This window comes from Theropithecus gelada, chromosome 20 (assembly GCF_003255815.1).
Source record: "Theropithecus gelada isolate Dixy chromosome 20, Tgel_1.0, whole genome shotgun sequence".
Classification (NCBI taxonomy): domain Eukaryota; kingdom Metazoa; phylum Chordata; class Mammalia; order Primates; family Cercopithecidae; genus Theropithecus; species Theropithecus gelada.
In genome coordinates this window covers 77,145,690-77,164,426 of record NC_037688.1, presented here as the reverse complement: position 1 = coordinate 77,164,426, position 18,737 = coordinate 77,145,690, and the positions used below count along the sequence as shown (strand labels likewise).

Sequence of the window (18,737 nt, the reverse complement as noted above, 5' to 3'; positions counted from 1 at the left end):
ACAGAGATGCCTGGCCATAGTCCTTCACACTTCCCTTTGGTGGGAGGAGTCTCCGTCAAGAGGTATTCTAATGTTGCATTGCTGTATAGCAAACCACCCTAAACTTAGAGCCATAAAACAACAACTGTCCGATTAAACTCTTAGAATCTGTGGGTCAGAAGTTTGGATAGGTGTGAAGGTTAATTTTATTAATATTTATCAACTTGGTTGGATCACAGTGCCTAGATATACAGTTATATATTATTCTGTGAGGGTGTTTTTATCTAAGGCATTAATATTGAAATTGGTGGGTGTTGAGTAAAGCATATTGCCCTCTATAATGTGGGTGGGCTGTATCCAATCAGTTGAAGGCGTGAATAGAAGAGAAGATTGACCTCCTCGGAACAAGAGGGAATTGTGCAGTAGGTGGCCCTTGGACTTGAACTATGGCATCTATTCTACCTGGGTCTTTATTTGATTATCCACCTTGCAGATTTAGGATTTAGCAGCCTCCATAATCATGTAAACCAATTCCTTAAACTCTCTCTCTTATTGGTTCTTTTTCTCTGAAGTACCTCGACTGATAAAACAGGCCACAATCAGAATGACTTGACTCTACTCCACAATGTCTTGAGCCTCATCCTAGATGACTTGAAGACTAGGCCCAGCTGGGGTTACTGACCAGAGTGCCTTCACATGGCCTTTCTGTATAACTTGAGCTCCCCATAACACAATGACTTATTTCCAAGAGGGAGTGCCCAGAGAATGAATTTCCCCAGAGACCAAGGCAGATACATGGCCTTTTATGATCTGGCTTCAGAAGCCGGCTAGTATCACTTGTGCCATAGTATGCTGGTTGAAGCAGTCTTGAGCCCTCCCAGATTCAAGGGAGGGTACATCAGCCCACCTCTTGATAGGAGGGGTATCAAATCATTTAGGGTCTAGTTTTCAAAACCACCCCAAGAAGGCCTTGGAGAATATTTGATATTCTTTCTTTCATTCTTACCTAAGGTAACCAGATACATTTTCAGTACTTCTTTTTTCTCCCTTAGGTTTCTATGATGTTTTACTCATCTGGATTCCCTTCTCCCACACAGACCCATTATTTCCCTTTTTATTCTCCATGCATCTGATTTTCAGCACCATAGGCAGCCCTTCAGTGGTCACTTTCTTTCTCTTTGCTCATTCTCCTAATGGGATGATAGAAAGATGACAGCATGGACACAATACTGACCAAGAAGTGAAATGCGGGGTGAAGGGTGCTTGGCTAGAGAACCCTGGTTTCAAGAAAGAAATCCTTGAAATAAAGGTGATTGGTGTTGGAGCATAACTAGCCTTTGACTATATCCTTCATGTTGGGGTGGCAATTCATAGAATTAACCTAAGGCTTCCAGTGTTTTTATCAGGCATTGTTTTTAGTAAATTAAATCTCATGATTTTTCTTGAGTTTCATGTTGAGAATACCAAAGTAATATGTGTGCGTTGTGAAAAAATTGGAAAATAGAGAAAAATGTACAAGAAGAAATAAAAGACAACTAATGATAATATTATGGCATATATCATTGTTTTAAAAAATAAACTTGCTTAACATAAGCTTATTCTATCTATACTCAAAAAAACTTACAGTGCCTTAAGCCCATTTCTCCATGCCATTAGATATCATTGAAATGTCAATTTCCACAGGTTGCATAATATTCAATGATATGAATGTGCTGTACTTCATTTAACCAATCCTCGAATGTTGGATATTTACTTCAAGGTTGTGTTGGGTTTTTTAACTCATGTAGGGTGAAAAAAAGTGAAACTCGCCTTGTCTATCATCATGTTTTCCATCTCCCATGGGTTACTTTCGTTTGAAGGTTGTATTGTGGAAATAGAATCATTCGGTGTAGTCCCTGAGGGTAAGTGATGGGTCAATGGTGATGATGATGATGGCCATGATAGCAATCACATTGCTGATTGATACTACTTATTTAATATACCCACCCAGGTGTTCATTTTAAAGACCTACACTTCATCCTTGCTTTGTTCCTTTTTCTCACCTGCCACACACAGTCACCAAGACCTGTCAATTCGGTGTATGAAATATTTCTTGAATCTGCCCATTTTCTTCCCATGCCCTTGGATACATCTCTTCTCTTGATTTCTTTAATAGCTGTTAGCTGGGGAACTGTCTTCCAGCTAGGATGGCCCCTGTGAAGGGCAGCCCTGGTCATGTAATTCCAATGCTTGAATCTCATCCACCTTGGAATAATATCTAAACCCCTTCACATGGCTCCTGAGACCCAGCCTCGCCTCAAGCCACTCCGCACTTCTGTTCTCCAGCCATTTAAAACTTTTCTTATCTCTACCACATTCCACCTCTAGGCCTTTATCTTAGTCCACTTGGGCTGCTATAACAAATATGGATGGAGTGGCTTAAACAACAAAAGTTTATTTCACACAGTTCTAAAGGCTGGGAAGTTCAAGATTGAGGTGCTGGCTGGTTTGGTTCCCGGGGAGGGCTTGCTTCCTGGTTTGTGGATGGCTGTCTTCTCACTGTGTCCTCACATGGTGGGGAGAGAGATCATCTATCTCTTTATTTATTTATTTCCTTACTTATTGAGACGGAGTCTGATTTTGCCACCCAGGCTGGAGTGCAGTGACATGATCTCGGCTCATTGCAACCTCCACCTCCCGGGTTCAAGATCCTCCTGCCTCAGCTTCCCAAGTAGCTGGGACTACAGGCGTGTACCACGCCACGTGGATCATTTTTATATTTTTAGTAAAGATGGGGTTTCACCATGCTGGCCAGGCTGGTCTTGAACTTCTGACCTCAGGTGATCCACCCACCTCGGCCTCTCAAAGTGCTGGGATTACAGGCGTGAGCCACCACGCCCGGCCCATCCATCTCTTCTTATAAGAGCACTAATCCCATTCATGAGAGTTCCACTTTCATGAGCTGATCACCTCCCAGTGGACCCACTTCTGAAGACCATCACATTGAGGATTAGGGCTCTAACTTAGGAATTTTGGGGCCACACAGGCATTCAGTTCCATAGCAGCCTTTGAGTTAACTCTTCCCTTTGCATGGAGCACTCTGCCTCCTCTTTCTTAAGTTGTCTTAGTGCAGATCCTTCTTTCTCCAAGAAGCCTTCCTGGACCATGCACCCACCCCTGTAACTGGGTTAGGGACGCCGCTGGTGCCCAGTGTGACTATCCGTGTGGATTCCCTTCCTGGTACTTACTTTAGTTGTCACAGAATTTTCTCTTTCTTTCCATTGAACCATGAGCTCTGTGAGAGTAGGGTTCCTTCTTTCTTCCCAGCAGATTTCAGCCTTGTGCTCTGCACATAACATGCCCTCCTTAACTATATGAATAAATGAAAGCCATGGCTGCCATTTCTTGGCCAAGTCCACTCACAAGATGAGAACTCTGACCCACTTACAAGAACCAACTTGAATAGCCTCCCCTCTTTGCTTTCTGGGGGGTAGAAAATTGTCTTCTGGGCAGAAAAATGCTTTAAGAACAGAATAGGAGATCAGTTGTGTAAATCATTAATCTGTTTACTATTTTTATTTGTATTGGATATCAAATTAAATATTGCATTAAGTGAATTAAATATTAATGTTGCATTAAATATATATTACATTTTAAAAATTAAGTACTAGATGCTCTTTGCTTTGGAGTTGGATTATGATGGCTTTAGCACAATCAGCCCAGCATGTGCTGCATGTAGTCATTTTCTGTGTCATCGATGAATCGATATTTATTAGAGCTCATGGGAATAAGAAAAAAAACAGTGGGAAGGAAGGGGGTTGAGGGTCTGTGGATGGGTGGTGTAGCTGGAAGGGTACCATAGCACCGTGAGAGTTGATGTTTCAGGGATGAGAAGAAAAGAGAAGTGGGAAGCTATATAATGTATTGTGCACTTATTATTTGCCATATATTGTGCTATGTAATTTGCATGGATTATCTCAATTCTCATTAGAGATAAATGAAACAGGTGCAGTTGTTATTTTGCCTTACATAGGTGAAAACTGAGTCTCAAAGGTTAGGCAAGGCCTCACAGCCTAGGCTGGGGCATCCCAGCCAGCATGACTCACACTCTTAACTATGACCCTCTACTTCTCTTGAAGGAAGTGCTTTCATGTTGCCATGAATCCAAATAGACAACTGGGTTTTAAGGAATTTTAAGTTTTGGCTATCTATATTCCTAACAAAGGAGAATATAACAAGACTTAAACCTATTCATCCCTGCCTTCTTGCATCCATCCATCCATCCACCCATCCATCCATTCACCCATCCATATTACTGGTTCTTACTGAGTTCCTGATGGGTACCAGAAATGGCCAAGTCTGGGGATGTAGGGGAGAACAAGGCAGATATGATCCCTCTGCTAATGGATCTCATAGTCTCACGGCAGAAGCCAAGAGCACCTGGCTTCAACTCTTCCAGGCTCTTTTCTCCTCTATCAAGATGCTTCCATCTCTGTACCACTCTTGGCCCATGTGATGTTCCATATCCCATGTCTCTGAAAAGCCAGGGCAGGTGCTCCCTTAGGGTAGATCTCTGCTTCCTTGTTTCTTACCATGCCCTGGCCTCTTGGTGACTTTCTCAGAGTCTCTGGTGAACATTCTCTTTTCTTAGTGATGGAGTTCCCACATTCTAGGCAGTAATGTCATATGATCTCCACATGTGGACGTGCATTGGCATGTAAGCCAGATATGACCCTTGTCCCCTGTGCTTAGGGCCTCACCCTAATCTCCACTCAGCTGCTCCTCATCCCATCTGCATCTCAGATACAGCTCCAGCTTGCCTATTCAGATGGGTCTTCAGGCTTGACTGCATCCCATACAGTGTGATGGGTTGTGTGGGACCCCATGTGGATTTTGACACAGAGAAAAGACCCTTAGCACTTTGCTAAACCGCCTGGCAAGGCCTCTCATGTCCCCAGATTCATGCTTCCATTTAGACCTCCTCTCTGAATCCTAGGCTCATGTGTCCAGCCACCTGACCACTCTAAATGGATGTCTCAAGGCCATCTCAGATGCTGCATGTCCACTTGTCTCATGTCTGTGCAGCACTTTCTTACAACCCCCCAATTTTTCCTCCCCTCCGCAACAAATCTTTTTCAGCTTAATAAGAAGACTCATCCTTCACCAAAAAAGCAAGTCGGGAAGTGAGAGGTCATGATCTTAGCCCTTCATCCCCGACTCCTAGCACACATATACACACGCATGCACACACACGCATGCACACACATGCATGCACACACACGCACCCGCATACACTCAGATACTGCTTACACTGAGATGAAATGTGAGATTAACAGCTCCAAAATATTTCTCGAGTCTCTCTCCTTCTCTCATCCCTTCCACCAGCACCTTCATCTTCACTGCCTCTCTGTGTCCCCACTCCCAGTACTTTAGGACAAAGCTTGATTTATTCTCAGCTGCAAAGATATTCCATGGCCTCCTTCCTACACTTGCATGTTTAGTTTTCCAGTTTTGTCTGATTCTGTTTCCTAAAAGTCAATGATCAGTCTCTGGATGGGGAGAGAGGTGAGGAGCTGGGAGCATAAAGTCAGCATGTCTTATCCATCAAGGGGTAATGAGGGTGCACAGTACAGGGTCATTTGTATGGGGGCTTGGACCCACCATACTCTATCCTCTTCTCTCCAGCTCTCCCTGCCCTCTGCAAAGGGTCCCCAGACATGCCTGTGTCTGAATCTTCATTCATGCCTGCATCTTCTTCAGTTATCCAAGTTCTGCTCATAACTCCAACTAGGAGGAACTCCACAAACGTTCCCCGACTCCTTCACTGCCTTTTCTTCTCTGGATTCCTGTTGTGTGTCAGCATCTCATGTTAGCACTTAGTGGTTTTCAGGTCATTTTCTGAGTGTTGCTTTTGTGAGTCACTTGGAAGCTACTGAGATTGAGTGAGTCCTTATTTCTGCACAATGCCAAATGAGATCCTCATGTATATGACAGACTCAGTGGACAAGAGGGGTCTTGGAACCAGAATCAGACGGAGAAGGTTTGAATTCCAGCTCACTGACTTTTGCAGCCCTCAGACCTTTACTTCTCTGTTTTCATGATTGTCAAAGCAGGAATAGTAATGTGGTGTTATTTAAGGACTAAACATTTTAAGTCCTGTGTAATGGGGTGGAGTTTACATTATCTCATCTACACCATTGCACCTCCCTCATCTTTTAAGGGACTTGTAAATTTCTTTTGAATAAGGAGAGGGCACCATTGAAAAGGGGAACACATAGATAAGTTTTGTTGGGGTCCTGCAGAGGCTCAGGGCCCAGAAGAAACCCTTCTGTGCCACCCCCAGTCCTTGGGCAGCTGCTGGTGGTGAAGGACTCTTCCCAGATGGTGATGAGGACTCAGCTGACAGTGCTCCTTGTCATAGCGACATGCTCTTCAGTGAAAGGTGAGGAATGTTCTGTAGGCATTGGTTCTGCAGCTTCCTTTAGATATCAAAAGGACTAAACACTGTTGGCTCCTCTTTTCATTCCTCCTAAAGTAATCCTAATCTTCCCTGAGGCGAGGAAGATGCCTCTGTGTGATGAAGATTCACATTCGAGGAAGGCACAAAGGAAAAGCACAAAGATAAATCTGAGTCCTAATCCCACCGCAGGAGCAGAGCACATCACCTGGCTTGCACTGTTTTGGCATTGCGTAGTAGCGATTACAAACATTGTCACTTGTCATCAGGAGCGGGGGGGTGAAGGGATGTGCTCGGATGTCAAGGTTGTAATTCTGCTCACGAAACGGATGACAAGGGAAGGAATGTCTGCAGAAATACTTCCTTTCTCATTTTCTCTACCGGGGCGGGGGACCTGTCATTTCCGGGGGGCTCCTGCAGTTTTGCATTCTTGGTGTGCCTTCTGTGAGATTGCAGACTGGATAGGAAAAGAGAAAGCCAGCTCCCAAGGTGACTGAACCCCGTCGTGGTCTTGCCATTTGCAAGGTTATACCAGCAGAGAACGGCTGCATCTCTAATGGTGGTGCTTAGAGTGGTAACATCTGAACTTGTGCAGAGTTCATTGGTTTGTTAATTCAAGAGTGCAATTAGAGGCTCGATAATCTGCCCTGCACTCTGCAGCCTCTGCCTCTCCTAGTGTTTCCCACACCTCCTTTCCCCTCGAGGCACTCATTTCCAGACTTGCAGAGCAGAGGGGGTGGCTGAGGAAACCAGCAGGCTGGCAGGGAGGGCTGGCACCTAATTATTGTGCTGGGCACTGTTCAGAACTAAAACTTTGGGCCTTGCGGCTGCAACAAACCAGGCTCTGATGAAAGTTTCATGCAGTTTTTTCTTCCCTTTAAAGCCTTTCCGGACATTTTCAGCTGAGGAAAAAGGGGCAGAGTCGGCCTTAATCCTTGCCTGTCCCATATTTCTGCCTGTAAGTGGATTCAAGCCCGAGCCTTGTAATTATCTCAAAAATAGACCTGGTGGCCACGGTGCATTTGGTGGGTTTCTTTGGCAGAACCTAATGAAACGGTGTGGAGAGGAGGAGATAGCCTGCTGGCAGGGTGGATGGATGGCCCTGCGTCTGTTAATCTCACATTTCATCTCAGTTTAAGCAGTCTCTGAGCTCATTAATTGTCTTTCTGAGAAGGGCCAGGTATTTATCTGTGAGAGCCGTCTAGCTTCACTGAGATCACCCAGTCTAAAGAGAAGGGAAGGGACAACGGGTAGCTATCTACCCAATTTTACTGAACAAAAAAATACATAGCTAGACAGGGCAGACGGCTCTTGATCTATTTTGCCTGGTTGCCCACCAGAAAGGTGGCACCAATTTCCACTCCCACCAGTGGTGTAGGAGGGTGCCAGCTCCTCACACTATCACTGGCGCTAAAGATTACCCACGTCTTTTCAACAAAAGATGGAATGTTGTCCTTGCCTACATCCCACGAGCAAGCATAAAAGAAACCCAGCGAGTTTCTAATGCACGTGGAGCACCTGTGTGTTTTAAACAAGCAGGATACACAGTAACTCAGGTTTTACCAGGAGTATAAAGTGACCCTTTATTTTGTACATTGTGATATTTTTCAGCTACTAGATTCCTAAAGATAGAAGAACTTTGGATGCTGATCAGTAGGGAAATAAATACATCATAATGCATCGACGGCATGGAATTCTTCGCAGCTGTTAGGAAAGAATGAATAGGTGTCTCCACACCAGAGGCTCTGGACTGTGGTCCCCTGGGGACATTTGGCCTCTTCTGGAGACCTTTTTGGTTGTTATAATTGGAGGAGGAGATGTAAGAGTGGCATTCAGTGGGTAAGGGTTAGGGGGCTGCTAAACCTCCTACAGGCGTGGGATGAGCCTCACGACAAAGAATAATCTGGCCTGGATTTTCAGTGTTGCTGAAGTTAAGAAACCCAGTTATCCATGATTTGTGTGGGAAAGGTGTTCATACTAAACTGATACATTTATAAAAAGAAAGTGTGCAGATCAACACCTAAGCTTTGGTCCATTTTGTAAAAATGAAAGTATTTTTGTGTATGTATATATACATAAATGATAGATAGATATATTTTTGCATTCTTAGGAAACTGGTTAGAAGAATACACGTCAACCTTGCATCTGCATCCCTGGTTGTGCTTCCAGGGATGAGTTTGGAGGGCAGTAGGGAATTTTCTCTTCCTTTATAATTCAAAGAGGAGTGGTTGGGAACATAACATAGGTTTTGTTTTTTATATATCCAACTGACACCTTCCTTTTCTGGGATCACACATACTGAAAGTGGATTTTCGCAAAGCAGCACAGTGGCATGAAGTGCGTTGCTTTTTGAGGGACTGTTCTATGAAGTTGATCTCTTTACTCTCCTCTGTCTGCCGTTAGTTACCACTGAGCTTAGCAATACTAGGTTTTGAGTTTCTAAATGAAAAAATAAAATGAAAATAATACAGGGAAATAAACGGATGCTAGTGTTTAAAGATGCATAAAAAGTGTTTTAAACCACTTCATGGTGGCCGGGCGTGGTGGCTCCCGCCTGTAATTCCAGCACTTTCGGAGGCCGAGGCAGGTGGATCACCTGAGGTCAGGAGTTTGAGATGAGTCTGGCCAACATGGTGAAACCCTGTCTCCACTAAAAATATAAAAAATTAGCCAGGCGTGGTGACACACATCTGTAATCCCAGCTGCACTCAGGAGGCTGAGGCAGGAGAATCGCTTGAACCCAGGAGATGGAGGTTGCAGTGAGTCAAGATTGCACCGCTGCACTCCAGCCCGGGTGACAGAGTAAGACTCTGTCTCAAAAAATAAAAAAAATAAAATAAAATAAAATAAAATAAAATAAAATAAAAAAATCCACTTCATGGCAAAAGCAAGATTACAATACCCAGAAATGCAACCACTGTCGGAGGTCTATTTTGAACAAATTTGCTTTCAGCCAAATTGTATTCAGCACAAAGAGATGTGTCCGGCAACCTTTGAAGAGCCTCCCGTTGCCATAACCAGGCCTGGGAAACAGCTGCAATGGATCAACAGCCCCGTGATGGACCAGCAGGAGGAAGGAATCAGGAGGTGCCAGGCCTTCAGGCTCAATGGGCTGGGAAAACAGGGATGCCTTCTGGGTGCCAGGAGGGGAAGGAGGCACAGTTGGCGAGAGAGGAGACTTGGCTTGAGCTGTGTGGAGTTGATATGTCCATGGGACACCCATGTGGAGAGGCCAAGAGGATGGTCTGTTGAGTCTGGTGCTTAGGAGAGCAGTTGGGGCTAGACCTGCACAGTCAGGGGTCCCCGGTGAGGTCCAGATGCCGTGGCAGATGATTCTCTGGGAGGGCAAAGGGCAGACCCTAGGGGATGTTTGCATTCCTGGGACAGGCATAGAGAAAGGAGGAAACATCTCAGGAAAAGATGTCAGAGAGGGGACACGACAGCGCTTGAAGAAGGGAGAGCCACTGCAGAGCATTCTAGTTGTGGAGGAAGCTGTCTGGGTGGGCAGGGAACCCAGGCACTGAGGAGTAGATGACAGGGGACCAAGGGTCCTTGCATCATCTCCTTCTCCTTCAGAGCTGTAGCTTTATGTGGAGTTTTTGTAGCTCTCCCAGTACAGTGTTCTCCTTCCCAGACCGTGGGCGCCCCGAGGGGCCTCCTCCGTTTGTGCCCCATCATGTTTCCAGCATTCGGCCCAGCTCTGGAGAGTGGATGGCGAGAAGCAAAGAAAACAGAACTGTATAGTTGATAATGTGGTGAGCTTTGGACACGTTTCTGAGTCCCAAGAAAGGAGGCAATAGAGAAGGAGGGCTTGGAGATCGTGAAGAGGAGGCATGATGGATGGAGGAGGGGCTGGGAGGCACAGGGCGTGGCTCTAGGAGTCCAGGAGGAATGTCCGTATCTGTTCAGGCCCTGTGTGCAGACCCTGGTCCGCAGGCACCTCCTTTAGGAGCTTGAGGGCAGAGACCCACCTGAGCTGGCACCGGGGTCTGGAGACTGGGAGGAGAGGACCTTGAGAACCACAAAGCATCTCCTTTGCACCTTGCAGAGGGGAGAGAAAAGCCACATCTGCCTGGGTGTGCGTGTGTTTGCTCAGGCTGCCATAACAAAGTAATATAGATGGAGTGGCTTAAACAGCAAACTTATTTCTCTTGGTTCTGGAGTCCGGAAGTCCAAGACCAAGGTGTCAGCAGGATTGGTTTCTTCTGTGGCCCCTCTCCTTGCCTTGTAGGCAGCCACCTCCTTCGTGCATCCTCACCTGGCCTTTCTTCTCTGCTCCTGCATCCCTGACACCTCTATGTGCATCCAGATTTCATCTTCTTATGAAGACAGCAGTCAGACTGGATCAGGGCCCAGCCTAACAGCCTCCTTTTCACTTAATCCTCTCTTGAAAGGTTCTGTCTGCAAGTCAATTACATTCAGAGGTCCTAGGGTTGGGGGTCGCTGGACTGAGTCTGGCCTCTGTCCATAGGAGTTTTGTGGGGGCGGGGGCACGATTCAGCTTAAAACACAGCCTTTGAGCAGGGCTGGGAGAAACAGCTCATTCTCCAGGTGCACATCCAGCATCTACTCTGTGGATTACCTGTTTCCAAATTGTGACTGTAGGTCAAAGTCATGTCCCCCAGGACTCCTCTTCATGCAGCTGAGATGGAGCTGACTCACCCTAGCCCGTGTTCGTTGTTAATTTCATGGTCCTGGGCTCATATAAGAACTATAACATACATACCAGTAATCGCTCTTAACACTCAGGCCTTCCCTGAATGTTTTTCCATGGACCAGGCTTGCGTGGCCTCATTGAATCCCCACCCTATGAAGTAGGCTGAGGAATTTGAGACTCAGGAAGTGGAGTCTGGTGGACAGCAAGGGTTGAATGTGGCTTTCTCCAGAATGGCCAGGTCTCCTGTGTCCGAGACCTTGGGCCGCAGAGCAGAGCTGCGTCTGGTCTCTGTCCATGGTGCTGCAGTAGGTAAACTCCCAAAGGCACCTTGTTGGGTCTGGAGCCCTTGATGGGACCAGTTGGTATTGTGGCAATATCCTTGGCTGGGCAGGAAGAGGAGGTGCTGGCGGAGTTCATGGGGAACCTGAAAGGCCTGACCTTTTGGCAGGAAAAAAGGGGAGCTATGATATCTTCTCCCACTTTAAGTGGGAAATCGTTGTGTCCAATTCTGGAATATGGCAGAAGCACAAGCTTAGGTCAGAGAGAGAAAGAAAGCGAAGGTGTTCTTGACTTGAAGAGTGATGTGTTGGGCTTGGGGCAGGCTGGCCCTCAGATTCATGTTCCACACAGTGTCTGTGCAATGGGCCCTTGCTGTTTTGACTAAGCCAGGGTCCTTCCTGTGCAAGGAACTGACTCAGCCTTCTGAGGCCAAGGGGAGCATGTGTGTGAGTCGATCTACACCATGGGGGCTACATTTGTTGAGGGGAGGAGTTGGGGTTCTGATCCAATGGAGGTGCTTGACTCAGTTCAGGTCCTGGTGGGGGCGGAGGGGGCATTTCAACTCCTGGGGCCCTGAAATCAGAGAGTACTCACAAAGTGAGGTCTTCCTCGAGGCAGCAAGGGTTTCTGTGGGTGCCACCTGGGAATCCTAGTTCAGGAGCTGGGGTGTTTTAAGAAAGAAATGCTATCTTCCTGTGGTTTCCCATATTGTTTAGAAAAACACCCGAACTCTATATCTCAACCTGCATGGCTAGATATGCTCTGGTCCCTGCCCGCCTCCTTGACATCATCTCTTTGCCTCTCCCATCACTCTGTTTGATGGTTCTGGCTGCTCTGCACTGCTCTAAGAGAGCTTGTCCGTTGTCCCTGCCCCAGGGCGTGTGACCTGCCATCCCTCCATATGGAAGTCTCCTTGTCATTCCACCCTCAGTGCTACTTGACCCCCAGTCAAAAGTAGCACCAGTCACTCTCCACCCTGTAATTCATCTTGTTATCAACATAGGAATTAGCATTCTGATCTTTTCTTCGTTTATTATTAATAGTTGTTCGTTAGCTTCCTTATTTGCCATGTCTCCCCCATCTTCCTTCTGTCTTACGACAGCGATTTGTCATCTTGTTTGTTGTCAAAAGCACAGCCTACAACACAGCCTGACACATGTTAGGCATTTAATGGATGTTTGTAGAATGAATGAATAAAACATTCTTTCCTAAATCTAAGAGAAAAACAAAGCAAAAGCAATTGTTTCAATGCAAACTCAACGTTTCTTCTCTTTCTCTTTCTCTCTCTCTTTTTTTTTAAATGCAGGATCTACTGTCCCTGCCATACAGCCTGGTCGAGGATCAGGTAAGTGCTTATTTTGTCCTGACTTAAGATGTCTGTGAAGTCTGGTGGAAATGAAAGCAATAGAAAAGTCTTGCATCACAGCCCTGCAACTTCATTGCCCGGGGCAGACATCTGTAATCAACCGCAGCATGGTTCATCCCTTAGCAAGACAGTCACTACTAATTGATCAGGGAAGACTCATGAGATCAAACATACTTGGCGTCTTCAAAGCATGAGCTCCAGAAATGAAGTCATTTTTGCCAGGGTTGAGGGGTGGACAGGCAGTTAAACAGCTTCTTATTGGAAATGATGAGGGTGCTTGCCTATATTTTATCATTGAGTTTTGAAGGTGAGTGAAGCCCCACATCCTGGCATTATGCCACAATTTTATTAGCACTGAAGGTACCAGAGCTTGACCATGTAAGAATATAATTGAACCGAATGGATCTATACCTTGGGGCAATGCAATTTTTTTAAATCGATTTCAACTCTACGTTATTATTGTTGCTTAATGAGGAACTAATTTAATTTCTAATGAAGCCCCATGACCCTTGGATAGATGAAGTTAGATTTTTTCCCCCCATGTTGTTGTATCCACTCTTCAATTAAAACCTGAGAAGGAAAATTAATACAAATGTAAGAATTTTTTCCCCCAAGATTAGTGTCAAGACAGCATCTTTTTATTACATATGTAAATTTCCTGTGTAATGGGATTGGAGAGGATCGCATGGCTGGCCCTTGAGTAGATTGGAGATGGTTTAAGTGGCCAAGGAGGCTTTGTGGGGAGGCGGAATCTATGCTTGCTGTCATTTGAGTGGTGATTAGGGCATGCTCTGTGCCATCTTGTTCCTCCTCCCACCCCTGTTACTGTCCATCCTTTCCCAGGCTCCTCCTGTTGGCTGCCAGTTTTGGTTAGAAGAATTTGAGTAGCTGCTTTTTAAACAAATTGTATTGAGGTGAAATTCACATAACATAAGATTAGCCATTTTCAAATGAACAATTTAGAAGCATTTAGTACATTCACAGTGTTGGGCAATCACTACCTCTCTCTACTTCCAAAACTTTTTCATCATGCCAAAGTAAAGCCTTGTACCCATTAAGCAGTCTCCCCTCTTGTTCTCGTCTCCCCTCAGCCCCTGACAACCACCAGTCTGCATTCTGTCTCGGTGGGCTTACCTATTCTGAATTTTTCAGATAAGTGAAATCATATAGTAAGTGGCCTTTTGTGTCTGGCTTCTTTTACTTAGAAAACAGTTTGGCAGTTCTTCCAAAAGTTAAACATAGAATTACCATATGGCCCAGCGATTTCACTCCTACATATATACCCAAAAGTGCTGAAAACAGGTACTCAAACAAGCACATGGACACACAACTTCACAGTGACATTATTCATGGAAGCCAAAAAGGAGAAATAGCTCACATGTCCAAATAAAATGTGGTCTATCCATGCAGTGGAATATTATACAGCCATAAAAAGGAAGGAAGCAGCAATCCGTTCTACAACTTGGATGAACCTTGAACACATTATGCTGAGTAGCTACCTTCTGCTTGACCTGGATCCTCTCTGTGCTGACATTGGTTTGTTTATCAGAAACACAGTTAGAAGTTGTGAGATCCTGGGAGATTGGATCCATCTCAGGACAGAGGTCACTACTTCTTCACTTGGCTTCCTGCCCTGTCGCTTAGCTCTATTGTAGCTTCTGGGGCTGGGAACTGAGAACAGATGTTTATACCTTTTCCCATGTTCTTGGTAGGTGTCTGCCCATGCTGTGGTCACCCTGGATCACTCTGCTTTCTGCAGGACCTGATGGGGAGGGCAGGATCTGACCAGTAGAGGTTTTCTTGAGAGGCAGGTGCTGGAGCAGGCAAGCTCTGGCCCGTCTGTTGCCTCCTGTGCTGCTGCTTTGGAGAGCATGGAGCAGATGGTGGAGGGGTTCTCTCAGGTGCAGCTGCCTTCAGGCATTTTGCACTGCTGGGAGCTCCTCAGAGTCCTCTTTCTTTGTGGGGAGTATCATCCCAGCACCTGTGCTCATTCCACAGCACATCCCCCGGGTGGACAAGTCATTTCAGGACTAGTTGGGTGTTTGGGAGGTGGGCTCTGTTAAAAGCCAGCAGAGCAAGGAAGCATCTAACGAAGTGTTTGAGGGGGGTTTATAACGTGCCAGGGATTATCCCAGGTGCCTCATTCACGTTCATTCATTGCTTCTGTCTACACTGCCTGAGTGATGGCACCATTGCTTCCCTCTTTATTAATCAGTTTGTAATGGAAATTTATATAACGCGAAGTTAGGTGTTTTACAGTGAGCAGTTCCGTGGGTTTTAGTGCAGTCACAATGTTGTGCCACCACACCTTTATGTAGTTCCAAAACATTTTCATCACCCCCAAAGGAGACCCTGTGACCATTAAGCAGACACTCCCCCTTCCTCTACCCCCCAGCCCCTGACAACTGTTAGTCTGCGTCCTGCCCCTGTGGGTTTACCTCTTTTGGATATTTCATATAAATGGAATCATATAGTATTTGGTCTTCCGTGTCTGGCTTCTTTCACTCCGCATGATGTTTTTGAGGTTTATTCATATTGTAGCATTCTCTCCTTTTTATGGCTGAATAATATTCTATTGTAAGGCAAGACCGCACGATTATCCATTCATCCAGGGGTGGAAATTTGGGTTGTGTCTACCTTTTGTCTATTGCGAAGAGTGCCGCTATAAACATTTGTGCCCTTGTACTTGTTTGAGTTCCTGTTTTCGGTTCTTGTGGGTATATACCTAGGAGTGGAATTGTTGGGTCATATGGTAATTCTGTGTTTAACTTATGGAGGAGCTGCCAGACAGTCACCATCTTTTAACAAAGGGAAACAGACTCAGCAAGCTTTCTCCGAGAGCTCCCAGAGTGAGGAACAGAGCTGAGGTCTCAAGCCTGCAAGGCTGGTCTCCGTCCATGTTTCCACCCACCACGCCGTCCTGCATGTGGAATGTCAACCCTGAGTAGCATGTTCTAGGCTGTTCACTGGGCTTGGGCAAAGAAGGGGTAGGAGGGAGAGTGAAGGAGAGACAGGCTTCTCTCTCCTAGAGTGACCAAATGTGTCTACTGCTGGTCCCTGGTGTACCCCCTTTTCCCACTGTAGCCCCTTAACCTCTAAACTTTGGAAAGTCTGTGCAGTTGGTGGGTGATTTGATTGAGTTGGTTTGTTGATAGGTTGTTTAACCCAGAGTCACATGCACACGCACACGTTCTCTCTCTCTGTCTCTCTCAGTCTCTCTTCATCTCTCTCCCTCTCCCTTTCTATCTCAGGCCTGACAAAGGCAACTTGACAAAATAATAATTCAGTGGGCGTCACCCATGAGCCATATGATAACCCATCGGCCTAAATCCATGCAGCACCTGAGCAACTGGGTCTCATCCTCTCTCTTTTTCTACCATGGGGAGCAGAAGCCCAGAGAGCTGAGGTAACCTGCACACAGTCACACAGTTTGTAAGTTGCAGAGCTGGGATTTGAACCCTGGTCTGTCCATCTCTGCAGCCTGGAACCCTCCCATTGCATCTGGAGGCTTCTCCAGGCTCCCTGAAAGCATCAGCATTTTTCATACCAGTGCAGTGATTATTATTATTGTTTTTGAGACAGAATTTCGCTCTTATCACCCAGGCTGGAGTAGAGTAGTGCGATCTCAGCTCGCTGCAACCCCCGCATCCTGAGTTCAAGCGATTCTACTGCCTCAGCCTCCTGACTTGCTGGGATGACAGGCTCCTGCCACCACGCCTGGCTAACTTTTTGTATTTTTAGTAGAGACAGGGTTTCACCATGTTGGCCAGGCTGGTCTTGAACTCCTGACCTCAGGTGATCCACCGGCCTCGGTCTCCCAAAAATGCTGGGACTACAGGCATGAGCCACCGTGCCCGGTCTGATTGATTATTTTTAAAAAATCATTACAGTCTTAGCCTTCCCAGATCCACACAGCCCCCAGAGCATCTTTAGATGCCTAAAAGTTCTTAGTTGAATGTGAGAAAATGGGAATTCCTATTGAGGAAATGGCATTCTGTTCCTCTCTGAAGAGAAAGGCTCAGGAACGAGTGTATTGGAAAACAGGTGATCTAGTCTCTACAGTTAAGATGTTTTTTAACTGACCTTGCACTTCTGCCTTTTCAATATTTCAGTGACTGGGTTGAGGTAGGAATCTGTTGAGTGGTGTCCTTTTTCCCTCTGAGAGATGCTCTTTGAAACTGAACAGAGAGGTCCTGGTCCCTAGCATTGCTGGCAGCTCAGGAAGCTGGAGATGAGACCCTTCCCAGGTGAGAGGGAGAAGAAAGTGATAAAAGGTGGCATGGGCGGGTAGGTCCCCACCCCCAGAGAACCCTCTGTCTCTCCAGGCACCAGGGAAGTTACATGGTCTGCCTGGGAAGGAACTTCGCCGAGGCACAGCATCTCCCAGGTGCTCACTCCTGAGTGTGATAAAGCACTCGTGGGACCTCGGGAGTATTTACACCTGCTCTGAGCCCAAGCTTCAGTGGCAGTAATTCTCTGACCTTTTAAAATGGATAAATCTCCTTGGCAGGGGTATATTTCCAGAGCTTAGCCTGGAGTGGGGATCAAGGACCTGGCGAGATGTGGCCAGACCAAGGAGAAGATTTATGATCCTTGAGGGGGTCTGTTTTGGAAGCTGCCGTGCCCTCAGACCTGCTCCGCACGGCACTTTTGGAAAAAAGTGGGTGTTTGGCTGGAGTGCGGGTCCTTGTGTCACCTCCCAGACAGATGAAAGCAGGCAGGCTGTTTTTCAGATGGCGATGGATTTATTCCTTTGATCTCCTTGCCTTGTCTGCCTTCTCTGTGAGTTCTGACGAATGCTCTTTTCTCACGTCTCTGTTACTCGCCGTCACACAGAAAACGGGGTGAGAATCTTGTTATCACGGCTCTCTCCCTGCCTTCTAGCATCACCAGGGAGCATAATAACCTCTGTGGTTGGCAGCACCCTCCCTTTTATTCTCTTTCCCTTCCTCCTCACTCCAGAGCCTCCACCCACGACTCATAGGGAAGCCTGGGAAGGAGGGCCTGGCATTGCTTGTACACCTACTGTGTTCCAGGCACCTTACAAATGTGATCTCGTGTAATCCTCCCAACGTTGTCCCCCCGACCCCCATTGCAAGAAAGATTATATTATTAAACCCATTTGCAGCAGTGGGGAGCCTCAGAGTCAGGGAGGCACATAACCTTCCCAGGCTACCAGGTCTCCCAGCTCACATGGACAGGGCAAGGATTAAAATCTTGGTCAGACTGACTGAGGAGTATTTGCTCTTTTTAATGCTGCCCCAGGGGCCGGGAGGGTCCGTGTGCATGCTGGAACGAAATCTTCTTCTCATCTTCTAGGCTCCTTAATTATTTCTTAGAGTGATTTCTGTGCTCCCCTCCTGCACTGGGTCTCGTCTCCTTTCATCAGCTGTTTGTAAATTCACAGCGCCTTCCCTGTTTGAGAAGCCGGGACTGGCTTCCCAGTGATCATTTCCTAACAGAAGGAATGTTCTTTCTTGCTCTGCAAGTGTCAGCTCGTAATTACCAGCGTAATTAGAGCAGGATTTGCCATCTGATCCTCCGTGGGAGCTGCACACCCGCCTGCGTAGGTAACTTTGGCATAGAAAGGTGTCTGGCTTCCAGAGGAACTCAGGGCGTCTTAGGGGCTCCAGCAGAAACACATGGAATTCCTGCTCAAGGCTTCCCGTTGTTACCAGACTATGTCCAGACCGCCTGACACTGACATGAGTCCGCTCCAGTCACCTTTCTGACATTGCCTCTGCCCCTGCCTTGATCCATGAGGCTCTCAGAGCTGATGTCCCTCCTCCTGAGGAGCCTTTGATGACTGCCCTGGCTCAAACATGCCCCTTTCCATTGCCCTGTACTGTCTTTTCCATGGCACTCAGTATGATCTGAAATAATATTCCTTTTTTGTTTTCATGTTTATTTACGTGATTTCCTCCCGCTGAAATATATGCTCCCCAAGAAATATGTCTCATTCACTGCGATAGCTCCTGGGCATGGCATATCACATGGCATGTAATGAACATCTGATAAAT

At 46.4% G+C, this 18,737-nt stretch overlaps 1 pseudogene; it reads left to right on the top strand.

Moving 5' to 3' along the window:
• Positions 1-18,737, top strand: part of LOC112614342 — a 375,669-nt pseudogene that overhangs the window by 230,290 nt on the left and 126,642 nt on the right.